This window comes from Lycorma delicatula, chromosome 4 (assembly GCF_047948215.1).
Source record: "Lycorma delicatula isolate Av1 chromosome 4, ASM4794821v1, whole genome shotgun sequence".
Classification (NCBI taxonomy): Eukaryota; Metazoa; Arthropoda; class Insecta; order Hemiptera; family Fulgoridae; genus Lycorma; species Lycorma delicatula.
The window spans coordinates 210,579,717-210,594,796 of NC_134458.1; the positions used below are offsets into that span (position 1 = coordinate 210,579,717).

At 32.9% G+C, this 15,080-nt stretch overlaps 1 protein-coding gene across 1 annotated transcript in view; it reads left to right on the forward strand.

Annotated features, from left to right (window-relative positions):
* The first annotated feature begins 5,224 nt into the window (after window positions 1–5,224).
* LOC142324259 (zinc finger protein 511-like) overlaps window positions 5,225–15,080 on the forward strand; it is a 120,614-nt gene continuing 110,758 nt past the window's right edge. The window contains exon 1 of the mRNA XM_075365131.1: window positions 5,225–5,244. The gene's annotated coding sequence lies outside the window, so the exon portion shown is untranslated. The remainder of the gene's footprint in view (window positions 5,245–15,080) is intronic.

Here is a 15,080-nt window from a genome sequence, read left to right on the forward strand (position 1 = left end):
GACAAATTAGATAAACTGAACGTATAAATAAAAACCAAACTATCCATAATACAAAACACTAACCGATGAAATAACAATAAATACCAAACCAAAATAATGCCTACAGAACACCAAAAAAAAAGAAAAAGAGAAAAAACGAACTGTATAAACACAAAATATAACAACTAATAATAAAACTACACTAGAAAAAAAGTTTATTAACCCTAATAAACAAAGCGTAGACTCAAAACCTAATAAATCACAAACGAGAAACAAGAAGTGTGGACAGTCATAAACAAAAACTAAACAAATCACATAAAAACTAACAAAATACCTAAAAATAACTAAAAACTTATAATAAAACTACAATACACTTATAACAAAACAGTAAACGCAAAATTAAACTAACCAAAACAAGAATAAACAACATAAGAAATCTACACTAACTCCTATCATTAAAATCAGCTAATCATAACCCTAAAACCTAAGCTAAACAAAATAAAAATAACAAATATCGCAGAATAATCAAACCTACCAAAGCATAAAAAATAACATAATTCGTAAAACATAAACCTGAAAACTTAACACCCGGATGCCAGGAAAACATTTAACCCTACTACTAGCCGTCTACATATGTATTCTGCCACTCAAACGTTCCCGCACGTTTGTACGCGGGACATTCCTCGGAACGGCAATCGTGATTCGCCGACTTCCGGGATCGAGAGCAGCTTATGCAAGTGTGGGAGCACCGTCCTTTCTAACCTGACATTCCTTCGCCAGATGCCCGTCCTTGCCACAGAAAGAACAAAGTTCCCTCTCCTTGCAAATCCTGGCTACATGGCGAAGGCATCGACTGACATTTAAATAAACTTTAATTTTACATGACTGATAGTCTATAAACAATCTACCGGTTTCTAGGAATTTTTTTCACAATTGCTTCTCGCATTCAACTACATGATACACCACATTAGATTCTCACTGCGGCTAGCCCGGAATACCACCTTAAAAAGACTCGCAAATTCTTCTATAGACTTATCTGTATTTTAAACTCTTACTGTGTTAACAAACGCCTCCTCGCCGATATCTCGTGGAACGTCATATACAATCATCCGTGGTCTCAAGACCTTTGTGGTGACAGTCGTGATGGGATATTTATTTAACTCTTCATTGTTTCTGTTTCTTTTCTCAGTTTCACTATCGTTAGCCACGATTTGTACGCCTTTCGGGTTATCCCGAACACTAACTATCCTCAGTCTTTTTTCCTGACTTCCAAGCTCTTCACCACCTCACCCTTATAAGATAAGGAGGTGACACCTTCTGGCTTGTCAATCAATATCACCTTGGTCTCTGAGCCTTCACAACTTCTGCTGCCGTCCTCTTTGTCGGCGTCGTTTCAGTCATCCGTCGCTGTCCCATATCAGCCCTGAAACCCTCTATGTATCCGTGTAGTCTATCAACACGCATGGCTGTTAAAAAGTGTAAAAGTTGCAGCTTCCTCATTCGTGTCATTTTTTACGTCGCACCCCTCTCCCTAATGTTTTTTGAATCATCGACGAGCTCCTCAAACTCACAACAGAGTGTTGAACATCCCAGTCACCGCTGTCACCACGTCTGCCGAGGTCACATCGGATGACGACAATCGCGTTTGCAGATCATTCATGGCCGCTACTTCAACCTTTCTGGTTTTCATCCGTGGTACAACCCGTTTAGAGTGACTTGTCGACCGGCTAGTTGTAGGACCGAATAGTTCCTCCATTAATTGTAGGTCGGATTCTAAATCAGGATCCTGTGCACTTTTCTCCTCTTTTTCTTTCGCTTCTCTATCCTCCTTCTCCATTTGCCTCATTTCACTCTCCATTCGTCTGCAATGCCTAATATGCTCCGTTTGTATTTTCGATTCCTTTATCTTTTGCATCTTTTCGCCACAAATGTGGTCTTTCGCCACAAATAGCCAGGCGAACGCGGTCATTTGTCCGATTCTATTTCACTACTCATATTAAATAAATATAAACAATTAAATAAAGATCTATCAATGACAAGAAATGAAAACAAACCTAACAACCAATCGTAAAGTAAACAAAGCAATCAGCCAAACAAATTGCCAATATGGCCACCGAGTTGTCAAGCGGTTGCTACAATAATCAAAAAGATAATAACAAAATCAGCTATAATAAATGATTTATTTATACAAAAACACGTCCACACTGGCCAGAGGTGCGAGCTGAACCCGGTGAATTATTACAGTCATAGCAACATATGGAGTGTAATATGTCCCTAAAAATTAATTTATTAAATTCACACTTGGATTACTTTCTGGACAATCTTGGCGCCATTAGTGACGACCACGAGGAACGCTTTTAGTACAAATTTCAGACATGGAAAACCAGCGAAAGTGGAATGCAAGAATACTTGTATGTAGATTACTGTTGGACGCTAAGGAGGGATGTTCAAGATGTCAAACACAAAAGAAAACAACTATCACATTTTAGGTAAGTTTAACAGTTCCGTGAATGCATGTAAATTCTTATATTTTTTCAAAGTTTACCTCTGTATCATAAAACGGTGGGCAACACAAAAAATCTATTTACATATTTGAATTCAGCGTGTAAATTTCAACTGAGACAGTGGTAGCGCCAAGCGATGCAATCACATTTTTTCAAATTTCTGATGAAAAGTCCCTTTGTCATTGTTTATAGATATTTTCGATCATTCTGATATAGATTGAATAAAGTTACAAAATTAAATTGGAAAAAAAGAACAAAAATTAATTTTAGTACACACATTTCAGTTCATAAAAACTACATAATTGTAATTAAAAATAAATAATTATAAAAACAATTCACCAAAAAATACTAAATTTTAAAAAATAATTTTAATTATTATCATTCTATTAAAAAAAAATAAAATAGAAATTTTATCAGCCTGTTTTTGCTGATATTAAAAACGTAGATTAGTTAGAGAACGTCAGTAACCTGTACAAACTTGGCTTAGGCTGTTAGTGTTAATGACCGTTATAATTTAATATTTAACTTTTAATGATCTTTAAAATACGAAAAGGATTAAATAAAAATATTATTATTCCATTGGAAATCTTTCTAAAAACGGTATTTCTTTATTTCATTCATCACATTGCTTACCCGTAGAATGACTTAATTATCTTTCCTTATCAAGTTACTAGAATTTCATTCTTTTTACGTTTCTATTTGTTTATTTAAACAGCACATTTTTACATGAGGTTTCAAGTTTATTATTTTTTTTTTTTTGAAGTTACAAGTTTTTACTTTATTCCCCGTTACTATAAGAGGTATTTTATCTATATTATCGTTTTATAGTTATTTGCCCCTGTACAGGTCTCTTGCCTCATGTTTTTCTCCATTCTCTTCTATTTCCAATTAAATTTTTAAGTACCAGATAACTAAAATTTTTTTTTAGATTATCAATTATTTTTACTTTTCTCCATCATCTCTTTTGTGTATTATCTTTTAGTAAACCTTGTAGTGTAGTACTTCTTTTATAGTGTATCTACTCTTCTCTTATAGTATGATTCGGCCTATTCCTTCCCCAATTTATCTAACTAAGCTTATATTTTATTTTACGTTCCCTTTACGTCTGTGTGAGTTTAATCTTTTCTTCTCTTCTGATGCCAATATTTCATATCCGTAAGAAAGTATGTTTTAAGAGACGCTTGTTCAAGTGAAACTCCATCTATACACGCGCGCGTGCGCATCCTTTCTCTCTCTCTCTCTCTCTCTGAGTGTTTCACAAAAAAATTGAAAGAATTTCAGAGGATTGCTGCTGCCGCCGCCGACACCACCACCACCACTACTACTACTACTACTACTACTTTAAACATTCATGAAACGTGCAAATCAAACTTTAAACGTCCCTTACTAATCTCTTATCAGCTAAGCTTCTCTTTGTCTTCGATTTAAGTTTTTTCGATCAACGAAATTCAAGTTATCGCCTATTTTTTTTCCAGATAATAGCTATTTCAATCAGGAATAATTATTTGTTTTTAAAACTAAAAAAGAAAATGAATTTTTTACGAGCGGTATGATAAATAATAAAGTCTTTACTATTAAGGATTTGGAAATGAATGTAATTATAAATAACGTAAAACATCTATTTATTCTTATTTCAGCTTAAAAGTATGCTAATGTAAATCATTATGTAATAATGCATTTTCATAAGCAAACAAACACTCGTGTCTAAAAATTTAGTATGAATTCGTTTATGTACCTGTATCAATAAACTTATGTTGTTTTTGTAATTTGTGAAATTAATATATTCGAATTTAAATTAAAATTAACCTTCAGTTAGTTAAAATACAATATTATACTGTGACTATAATTAACGTTATATTAAAATAGATATCTTACCCGATTTGTTAATTAAATTATGTACTTGAAATATAAAAATAAAAATTTTAATTATGAGTAAATCGTTTAAAAGAATGTCTGTTTACGAATTCCAACTACCTTAAATTAAATTAATTTTAAGAAAATAAAATAAAATATAGTTTATGGTTGTGTCGCCTACTGTTCAACGCAAAATGCCGTGCTTAAAATGCTGGATGTTGTACATCATACTTTCCTTCGGCTTGCTATAGGTGCCTTTAGATTAAGCCCTGTCGTAAGCATCCTTGTTGACTGCGGTGAGCCATCACTTTGGAATAGACAAGACCAGGTTTTAGCATCTTATTTTATTCGTCTTAGTGGAAGTGGTCCTCTGTCTATTGCGGATAGGAGATACGAGAGATACTCACGGGTACCTGCTGTCAGGAGAAAATGCACCGATATGCGTACGATGCAACTGCCGCTTGACTGTGCGCCACATCCTCGTGGATTGCATATGTTATACATCCTTGCATCGTAAATTTAAATGGCCCAGGATTTTTTGTCAAATCCTGGGCAATAATAAAGAAGTTTTGTACCGGGTGTTTTCATTTCTCCGGAGCGTTAGGATTTTTCACACTTTTTAATAGTGTTGTTAAATTTCTTTACAGTAGTTGTATGTTTTTGCGTTTAATATTTTAGTTTAAGCTTTTTAATTTTTTTGTCTTTGTTTTTTATATTATAGTTTAAGTTGTAATCTTGTTTTTAAATTTCTACTTTAATTTTTTATTTTGTTTTGATTTTTATTATTGTTTTATTAGATGTTATAATTCATATTTTTGTTTTCCAGGGGATGATAACATGAAAGCCTCTTTCGCCCAAAAAAACTAAGGTTCTAAGGTTCTAAGGTTCTAAGGTTCTGGGATGTCTAGTAAGTGCATTTACTTTTACACGGATTTGAATACTAGATCTTGGATACCGGTGTTGTTTGGTGATTGGGTTTCAATTAACCACACATCTCAGCAACAGTCGACCTGATATTGTACAAAACTACACTTCATTCACATTCATCCTCTAAAGTAATATCTTACAGTAGTTGCGGAGGCTAAACAGAAAAAGAAAAATGTACAAATGTAATTGTTTAAGAGCTGATTTTCGAAGTTGAAGATTCTGACTTTCAATTCTTATAGTAAACGTTAATTGCTTTTATACTGATCTGATTACTAGACAGTGAATACCGGTGTACTTCTGGTGGTTGGGATTCAATTAATCACACGTCTCAGGAATGGTCGACCTGAGTCTGTACAAGACTACACCTCATTTACATGTCATACATGTGTCCTCATATTATTGGGTCCAGGGGGGGAGGGTTGCTTATTGTTCACTAGTTCAATAGATTGCAACGTACAAATTGGGAAAATAAAACTAAAAAAGTGCAGTTCAAACACCTAATTATTGGAATCAGCTGCTAGTATTGTCAACTTATGAAATAGATTATTTCAAACAAATCTAGATAAAATGATGTTTTAATTAGGTTTAAGGATGTCTTATAAATTGTTTTAATGATGTATTATTTTTTTATTTAATTCGTTTTTTTTTATATATAGAAAATTTAAGTTTCGTTTATACGTAATTAAAATCTGCCATAAATATGAAACATACATAATGAATAAACTTAAATAAATTTATTTTTAATAAACTTTGAAATTCTTACGTTTGTTTTTTTATCTGTCCCTCCGTGATGGGTCCACAGTGAAGCAAATAGTGTCGCGTCCGGAGAGGTGTCCTTCTGACTAACGGGCCTCCCCACCTACCGGCTGTATGTCCGGTATGGCAATTCAGCCCGTATCGTCTGGATCGCTTTTTATTTTTTTACCGTACGCTCTTTTTTGCTGCCCGGTAGTTGGAAGGTGGAGCCCGGCCCAGCTACGCTGTTCCTGGGTCCCCTTCCGCCTGTCCGAGTATATTCCGTTCTGCTCTGTCAGTTCTCTATTTACTCGTAAATGAGCGTCATTACATTTTTCTTCTCCTTGTTTCCATGTCTGTCAGGCGATCCAGTCCTGGCTTTCCTCCTCTTTTTGTTCGTAGGAGTAGGGTGACGTACCTTTGCACAGTCAGCCAGTTTTCCCGGTTTCTTATCATGTATGCCATCACGTTTTGTGTTGTCAGTCGATGGATACTTGAGGCATATCGGGGTTCCGTCCACCTTAGACAATGAAAGAACGTATTTTCTGGGGTGTCCACCTCGCCACAGTATAGGCAGTTGGGGAACGGTCGTCGTGTGATTCGGTGGAGATAGTCTCCGAATTCTCCATGGCCGGTTAAAAATTGTGTCATATGGTAGGACACCTCACCGTGTTTCCTGTCCAACCATTCCTCTAGTCTAGGAATTAGGGTTCTCGTCCATGATCCCTTCGTCCATGTTGAACATTCTTCTTGTCATTCTCGTCGAAGTTGTAGCTTAGCCGTTCCCCGGTCCATACCCTCGTAAACCCTTTTTCGATATCTTGCTAGTAAGTGAAAGGACGGTGTCTCTGCTATCACATTCGCCGCGTCTTTTGAAATCGTCCGTTACCCAGACGTTATACGTAGTCATTCTTCTCTGCAGTGCTGACAGTTTCTGTACATTTCTCATTACATTTAGTGCCGGGAACCAGGCCGGTACTGTATATAACACTATGGCCAAGGCCGCTGACATTAACAGTCTCCTCTTCGATGGGCGGGGACCTTTAGTATTTAGTCTTTGCGGATTTTATTCATACCATTCTACTCAGAATCAAATTCTCTACAAGTTGTTTTTAAAACGTTTTTCTATTGATTACTCACTTAACAAAGTTATTTTGCGCCAACAAAGTAGTGTGATTTTCTACCCCAATATTTTGTCTTTTACTCCAAATTTCTCGAAAAATACAGTTCTGGGGCTTATTTTTTTTTCCAATTTTTATGGTCAGATTTCATATAAAACCATTTATTCCTTAATTTAGGTCCCAAAAATTACAGTCTGGCTTAATTTTACCGAAGACGCAGAAATCAGAGCGAAATCTTTCACCAGCCGACACTCGCCAACAAAGTGTTTCCAAACCTATGCTTTTATGAACTTTCTTCTTCATTTTCATTAGTAGAATATGCCCTGAAAGTTTTAGATTCTTCTTGAATAATTTTGTATAAGGGCAACATATATTTTTGTTTTATAGAAGATTCGTTCGTAGTCCCATGAGAACCTTTCTATACATGTATTAAGGCAAGATTCTTTTGATATTGTTACTTATAAGATACGACGATAGATTGATGCTCTTTTCGTTATTATTAATTTATATTTGATTGTTATAGCGTAATATGATACATATACAAAACTATCTTTTTTTATCTTGAGAAAATTTGAAGAAAATAAATTGTAAATTTTCGGTTAAAAGGTAATACATATTCTAGGAATCCGGACAGCCTAAGCTCATGATCAGTAGCAGACCTTAACACTATTTTTATCAATATGAAGTTTTTATTGCTACTCTTACCAACTCGAAGATGAATGGTTGTAATTATTTTCTTAATTGTTAGTTTTAAATTAAAATTTACAAAGGTTCCATTTTATTTTATTAATAGTCTTATTAAATTTACTACTAATTTTAATCGGCTTGATGGAAAATATATACTAAGTACACCACGCAGTTAATTTAGTAATTATAGAGAAACTTTTCATCAAAAATTTGGCAAGATATGAGCATACCGCTTCAAATACCATCTCTCGGTTTTGTGTATTAGTAGGTAATCTGCCTCTTTAAATACAAATTTTAAACTTAAAAAATTAAAATCGATTTTTAAAAAATCAACCAATATGCATTTTCTTTAATTTGGTTTAAAAAACTTACTCCAACATACGGATCGATTTTGAAGAAATTTTTTATTTTAGAAGAATTGTAGGAAAAGTTCCTAATAATATCCTAAAAAGTTTCCACGATAATTTAGACTGAATATTATTTTTTAATAAAAAATTATCTCGTAAATTATTTATAAGCATTTTAACGCTTTGGTTTTTGATAATTTATTATTGAATTGTTATAATATGATTTATTCATTTATACAACAACAAAAGGCCGACGCCCAGTAACAGTTTCCTGATGCAAAATAATGAATTTTGAAAAATTCCATATCTGACCAGGGGTCGAACCTGAAACCGTCGGATAAAGACTAGAGAAGATACCACTCGGCCACGGAGATCGGGGTGATATTATAATCTTACAATCAAAATATTTTCATATGAAAATTCAACACAATTCGTCGAAAAAGTTTAAAAAATTAAAAAGTAATATATATTCTTGCATTGAAAAAGCCTTAACTAATGCTTGATAGTAGTCTCTTCATGTTGTTTTTCTGCATTCCTATTCCTATTTCTATCACGTTTTTTTCATTCTTGGGGTTTTTTTTTTGTTTGTGTATAATTGCTTATTTTATAGGATACCCATATTTTAAATTGTAAGAAAACAGAATTAAAACTAACCTTAAAAAATGAAACCGCCATTCAAAAGCCGTCTATATTAATACCTTTTTTACATTTCGAAAGACGAAAATTAAACAGAAAATCATATTATTAAGACGGATTCCAAATACGAAAACCTTTTCTTCGGTGTATTAGCATTTTCGAACGTAAAGGTCATTTCCAACATGTTCGTTTTCTGTTGAACGCCGAATAAATCATTGTATTGATGAACATCATGTGATTCAGCGTTGCCCAGGCACTAGTACAAGGCAAATTTTATGTCGCACTGGTTTTTAAATAAACAAAGTGTGGCATATCCTACGGAAATAAAATCTTTTTCCTTTCTGCCTGCAGCAGATTCAAAATTTGCGGCCAACAGATTACCCCCCAGCGGTTAAACTTCTGTCATTGGCTTCTAGACAACGCCGATAAGGTAAATTCAATTTTATTTGCTGATGAAGCCACTTTTACAAGAAACGGAGTCTTCAATTCTAAAAATAGTCATTTATGGAGCGAAGACAATTCACATGGTACTGTGGAAACTAGTTTCAAACATAGATTGCACATTAATGTTTGATGTGGCATTATTTATGAAAAAATTCTGGACCATTTGATTTCAATGAAAACCTTACTGGAGATGCTACGTTTATTTCTTGAAAAATAATTTTCCGGCTCTTTTTGAGGATGTACCTTTACAAACTAGATTGCAAATGATTTTCCAGCACGACGGTGAAATGCCACATTTTTCTATAGTAGCTAAAAATTACTTGAATGCTAATTTCTTAAACTGGATTGGACGCGGTGGACCAATCGATTGGCCACCACGATCACCTGACTTAACGTCATTACATTACTTCATTTGGGACCATATGAAAACGGTAGTATAAAAACAAAATATTAATACTAAAGAAGAGTTACTCATTAAAATACGAAATGCTATTGAATTTATACGGAACGATCCTGAGATGATACGGAAAGCCACCGGAAGTATTTTTACGTCGGGTAATGTCGTGTACATTGTGAAGGAGGGAATTTTGAACAGTTACTGTAACTGAGGTTTGTTATTCTGTTACCAATCATCATTTCAAGTATTTTATTTTTTGTTTTGCTATATTAAGAATAATCTTTATTAGTAACAGAAAGAATAATACGATTTTCTGTTTATTTGTCGTCTGTTTTGCTTCAATAAAAAACAGATTTTTAGACTTTTTATTTACTTTTTATTGGTTGTATTTACACCAACTTTATCAGAGTTAAATTCTCTACAAGTTTTGTGAGTAAATCTTCTGCATTTATTTGTCATTTAACAAAGCTTCTGTACTACAAACATTAAAAAAACTTGTTTTCCAACACCGAATTTTGTGTTTTACGTCGGATATCTTTAAAACTACTAGAGTTACAGTTCTAGGACCTGTTTTATCCTATTTCCCAGCTCAAATTGCATAAGAATCCACCAAATTTACTTCTGGGTCCTAAAAATTACAGTAGGACTTCTTTTTATTAGAGGAGGTGAAATCCGAGCGAAATCTTTCATCAGCCGTAACTCGAGAACAAAGCGTCTCCAGACCTATGTTTATATGAGTATTTTTTTGGTATTTTCACTAGTAGAACATATCCTGAAAGTTTTCCGTGTCTTCGTGGAACATTCTGTATTTATTCTCTATGACAGTAATTTAAAGGTTACTATATTTTTGGGATGGTTAAATTAAATTTTTATTAAATTACTACATTTACAAAAAGATTTATCCGAACAACGTTTGTTTTTTTACCAGAATAGGTATAAAATTTAATACATGAAAATTTGCGCAGCTGTTCAAAAAATACCACCAAAAAATACCTTCTGCTTTTGCTACAGTCGGGTTAGTAACGATTCTTAAATTTAATATTGGAAAAAATAGAAAAAAAGATGTTAGTTGTTTTAGTGTTAATCTGAAATATTAATTATTACATTAAGTAACGATAAAAAATTCAATAATAAGTAAGTAACCTGTTTCATTTACCAAAGTAGAAACATGTTATTTGTAGAACAAAATATCCTTGAAATGATTTATTGTTATTACGCATTAAGGAATTGTGTAACACCATTTAATAACCGTGTAATTAAGGAATTTTATTACCATTTACGTAAGTTTTGCGTATAGAAATTATGTTTCATTATTATAGAAATTAATAATTAGGAATTTCATTAATTTTCTTTTATCTTATAACATTGTGATCTTTATTATTACAACATATATTTTGATAAATTAACTTTTTTAGAATATTTATAATAGATTGATATAAAATAAAAATCTCTTCTGTAGTTCTGCTCAAGAAGACAGACTTTTCGTTTCCGACCTCCACACACTATTTAGCATTCAAAATCTCACTGATTTTCAAAGTACAACGCACAACATACGTTCGATTAACCTACACGCAAGCATCACGTTTCAACTCACTCACCACTGTGACTCACTGCATAGCTCGTATGAAAATCAACAACGACATATTCACCATAAACTCAAATTGAGATTACGTTGTCTGTTGTCGACCTCAAACTGACCGTAACTCAAGAACGACTCAACCAAACTTCATCATATGTTCACTTGCACAACTTCAGATAAACTGCTACTGCATATTTAAATTTCAATGATATTGATGTATTAGTTTTGGAGATTTTCGAGTCAAAATATTTTATAATATTTTATAATTTTTATGTATATATATATATATATATACACGAGGGTTATTTTTTTTCAAGATCCGATCGGTCACGAAATTAAAACCACGGTGAAAATAAAAAATGTTTTATTTTTTAAGAAGTACTTACATAGTTACGCTATTTCTCTTCATAGTCGCCACTCCGATTTAGACAATTGTCGTAGCGTGCTACCAACTTTCCAATACCCTCGTCATCGAACGGAGCCGCCTGTGTTTTCAGCCATGTTTCTACGCCGGTCTACAAGCCTTGGTGGAATTCATGGAACGTGGCACGACCATCACTGCAGCCTCATACTGCGTGACTCTTCAACGTCTACGAAGGGCAATTCAGAATAAGCGGAGAGGAATGTTGTCATCAGGCATTGTCTTTCTCCATGACAATGCTCGGCCGCACGCTGCAGCTGTAACAAAGAAGCTCCTGCAGCGTTTTCGTCGGGAAGTGTTTGATCACCCACCATACAGCCCGGACTTGGCTCCATCCGATTTTCACCTCTTTGCTCACATGAAACGCTGCCTAGGACAACACTTTGGCACAGACATCGAGCCGCAGACCAGCGTAGAATTCTTATTTATTCTTAGTTCTTATTTATTTACACAGTGATTCAAAATTACACAGCAGCCTCTCGGGACATGATTCTACAGCCAAAAATAAGAAAAAGATTTCGTATAAACAATAGGTAGAAAACAGTTAGCGAATTTCGGCTCGCGAAACATTTAGCTCTGCTTTCTGCTTTCTCTATGAAATTAAACCGTACTAAAATTCTTGGGGCACAAATCGAGGTGTAAATTTGGTACCTTCTTATGGTTTATGATCTAAGAAATTGAATAAAAGCGGTCCCAGACCTCTATCTCTCTTAGGTTTTAAGAAAAACGGTAAAACACCAAAAGTTTTTGTCTGAAAATACACCTTTTTATGTTCGGAATAAAATAGTTTTGTTCATTTATCAATAAACAAATAAAAATATATAGTTAATTTTGTAGAGAATTTAATCGTGAGTAAATAACGTCTAATAAAATTAAACACAAATTTGAGAAGTTCAACTTCAATTATAAACAAAACACACAAACCGGATGGGAAAAGCGATACGATTTTAAACGAACAGTATACACACAAATGCTAAAAATACATTTGAAAGACGTCCTTCTAAAACGTATTAAAAAATGTTATCATTTTCATAGATACTCCCACCACCATTCCAATGATATCATTAAGTACAACCCAAACAAAAAATACTAATCCTAAATTAAAAAACCAAAACTACACAAAATAAAACTAAAACCAACAAATAACCGATAATACACAGCCCATAATTATCTATTAAAACACATTAGCGTACAATACTTAAATCAGATATGTCCGTTCAGTTTTTTGAAAGGGAACCTAATTTCGTAAAAAGAAATATATTTGAGATGATCCACGTTAAAAAGGATATAAATTCTATAAATAATAGAACGGACATATCTGATTTAAGTATTATACAGTATGTATATGCTGATGTGTTTTAAATTAATATTTAAATACGGGTTGTGTATTATCGGTTATTTGTTGGTTTTAGTTTTATTTTGTGTAGTTTTGGTTTTTTAATTTAGGATTAGTATTTTTTGTTTGGGTTGTACTTAATGATATCATTGGAATGGTGGTGGGAGTATCTATGAAAATGATAACATTTTTAGTAACGGGAGTTTTGGTTTTTATTAGATTAGGTGGTGGGAGGTTTATAGTGTTTGCCGGTTTTGTTTTTTGTCACTTGTGGTTTGTCTTGATAAAGTCCTACACCTTGGACGAAACATTAAGGTTTTCTGCTTTTGTTTGTTTGGTTATTGACCTAATGAATCGCATTAGAAAATTTTCTATTAATTTGAATGATTTTCTAACTTATTTAGTTTTTTTATATTTGTCTAACCAAATAATCGAGTTTAGTTATTATTTTATATATATAGGAAGAGAGAGAGTTTATAAAAACTGCTTCAATAATTCAGGGGATGACCCGTCCCATATAGAAATTAAAATAAAATCTTTTTATCAACAAATGTCTGGAAACGCTTAGTTTACCATCTATCCGGCATTTTGTATTTTTAACGTACAAGTTTATTTCCCAGGAACGATTAATCGTATCGTGCTGAAATTTTGTTTACTGCTAGGATACCTTGAAGTTTACTTGCGTGAAAATAATGAACCTGATTTCTCAGTCTGTTTTAAAACGGCAGCCAAGTATACTTTTTAATAATTTCATACGAAATAAATAACGTACATGTCTTCAAAAAGTTGTAAAAAAAAATTAGATTTGATTGAAAATGTTAATTGTTCGGTAAAAATAAATCGTGTTAAAAGTTAATATTTTACAATCATTACGTCATATAAATATTTTAAAACATTTTATCAAAAATAAGAGTTCATGAAATAAGCGGAAGTTGTATTTTTTCCTATATGTTTAAATTAATAGAAAAAAAAATTAAGTAATATAAAATTTATGCGATGAAGTAATCGCAAGGAAAGCGCTCGTGAAAATGTATGTAAATTAAAAAGCAATAAATTGAATTATTACTAAAAAATAATTTTAACATTTTATCTAGCTCAAAATAATCATTTTTGAGAAATCTAAGTTTAGAATTTTGCAAATTAGTTATCGTGTCTTTACCACAAATGCTTTTGCTTCGGCTTAAGCTTCCTATGAATTACGGCTACGTTCTTAGGAATTAATTTATTAATATTACGTCATTTTATATTACCGATTACTTTGTTTGACTTTAATTAAAATCGTTTTGACGTATAGTCAGTGAATAGAGACAGATATCTTTATTTTTCCTTATTATTGTATACTATTGATGCAGATAACAGCTGGACCGTGACACCTTACACCATATCCCATCTACAATCCGTTCTTTTCCACCCCTACCCCCAGATCCATCTCTTTCATTTTACTCGAATGTGGTATTCTTAACTGCGGTTTTACAGTAAAATATTCTTCAATTCTACCTGAATGAACAGAACAGTTTCCGCTTCTGGTGGACATTTTACAAAGGGTTGTCATCTTAAAAACGGGTGGTAACAGAGAGCTAGTGAAACGGCTATCTACCTGAGAGATGCTGGCTTAATGATACCCAAAACATGTTTCAATATTACTTTTTCTGTGGATAACTGTTCAACAACCTAAGCCCACCCTCAGTGATTTTTTTTTCTTTCCGCGTGGTAAATAATAAATAGTGGTAGATCCTTAGCTTAGCTTACCTAACTAACGTTTTCTAACCTTTTCGTAAAATCTTTCAACCAAATGACTGACTGTTGTATAGTATTTCTAAGAAATCAATATTACAGTTACAGTTACAGTTTATTCTTTTGTTCGCTTCAGTTACATAAATCTGTTTTCATTTTTTCAGTTTAAAAAAAATATATTACACTTTTAATATTTGATGAAATACTGTTGTTATCACTTCGTTAGTATATTGATAATTGACTAATAGTTTATCGTGGATTCTATATAAAGTTAGATGAAAATAAGAAATAAATGAAATGTTTCATCGAATAAAAGCGACAAGAAAATTAATATATTTTAGAATTTAGAAAATTGTATCGAAGCATATATTTTAAATAA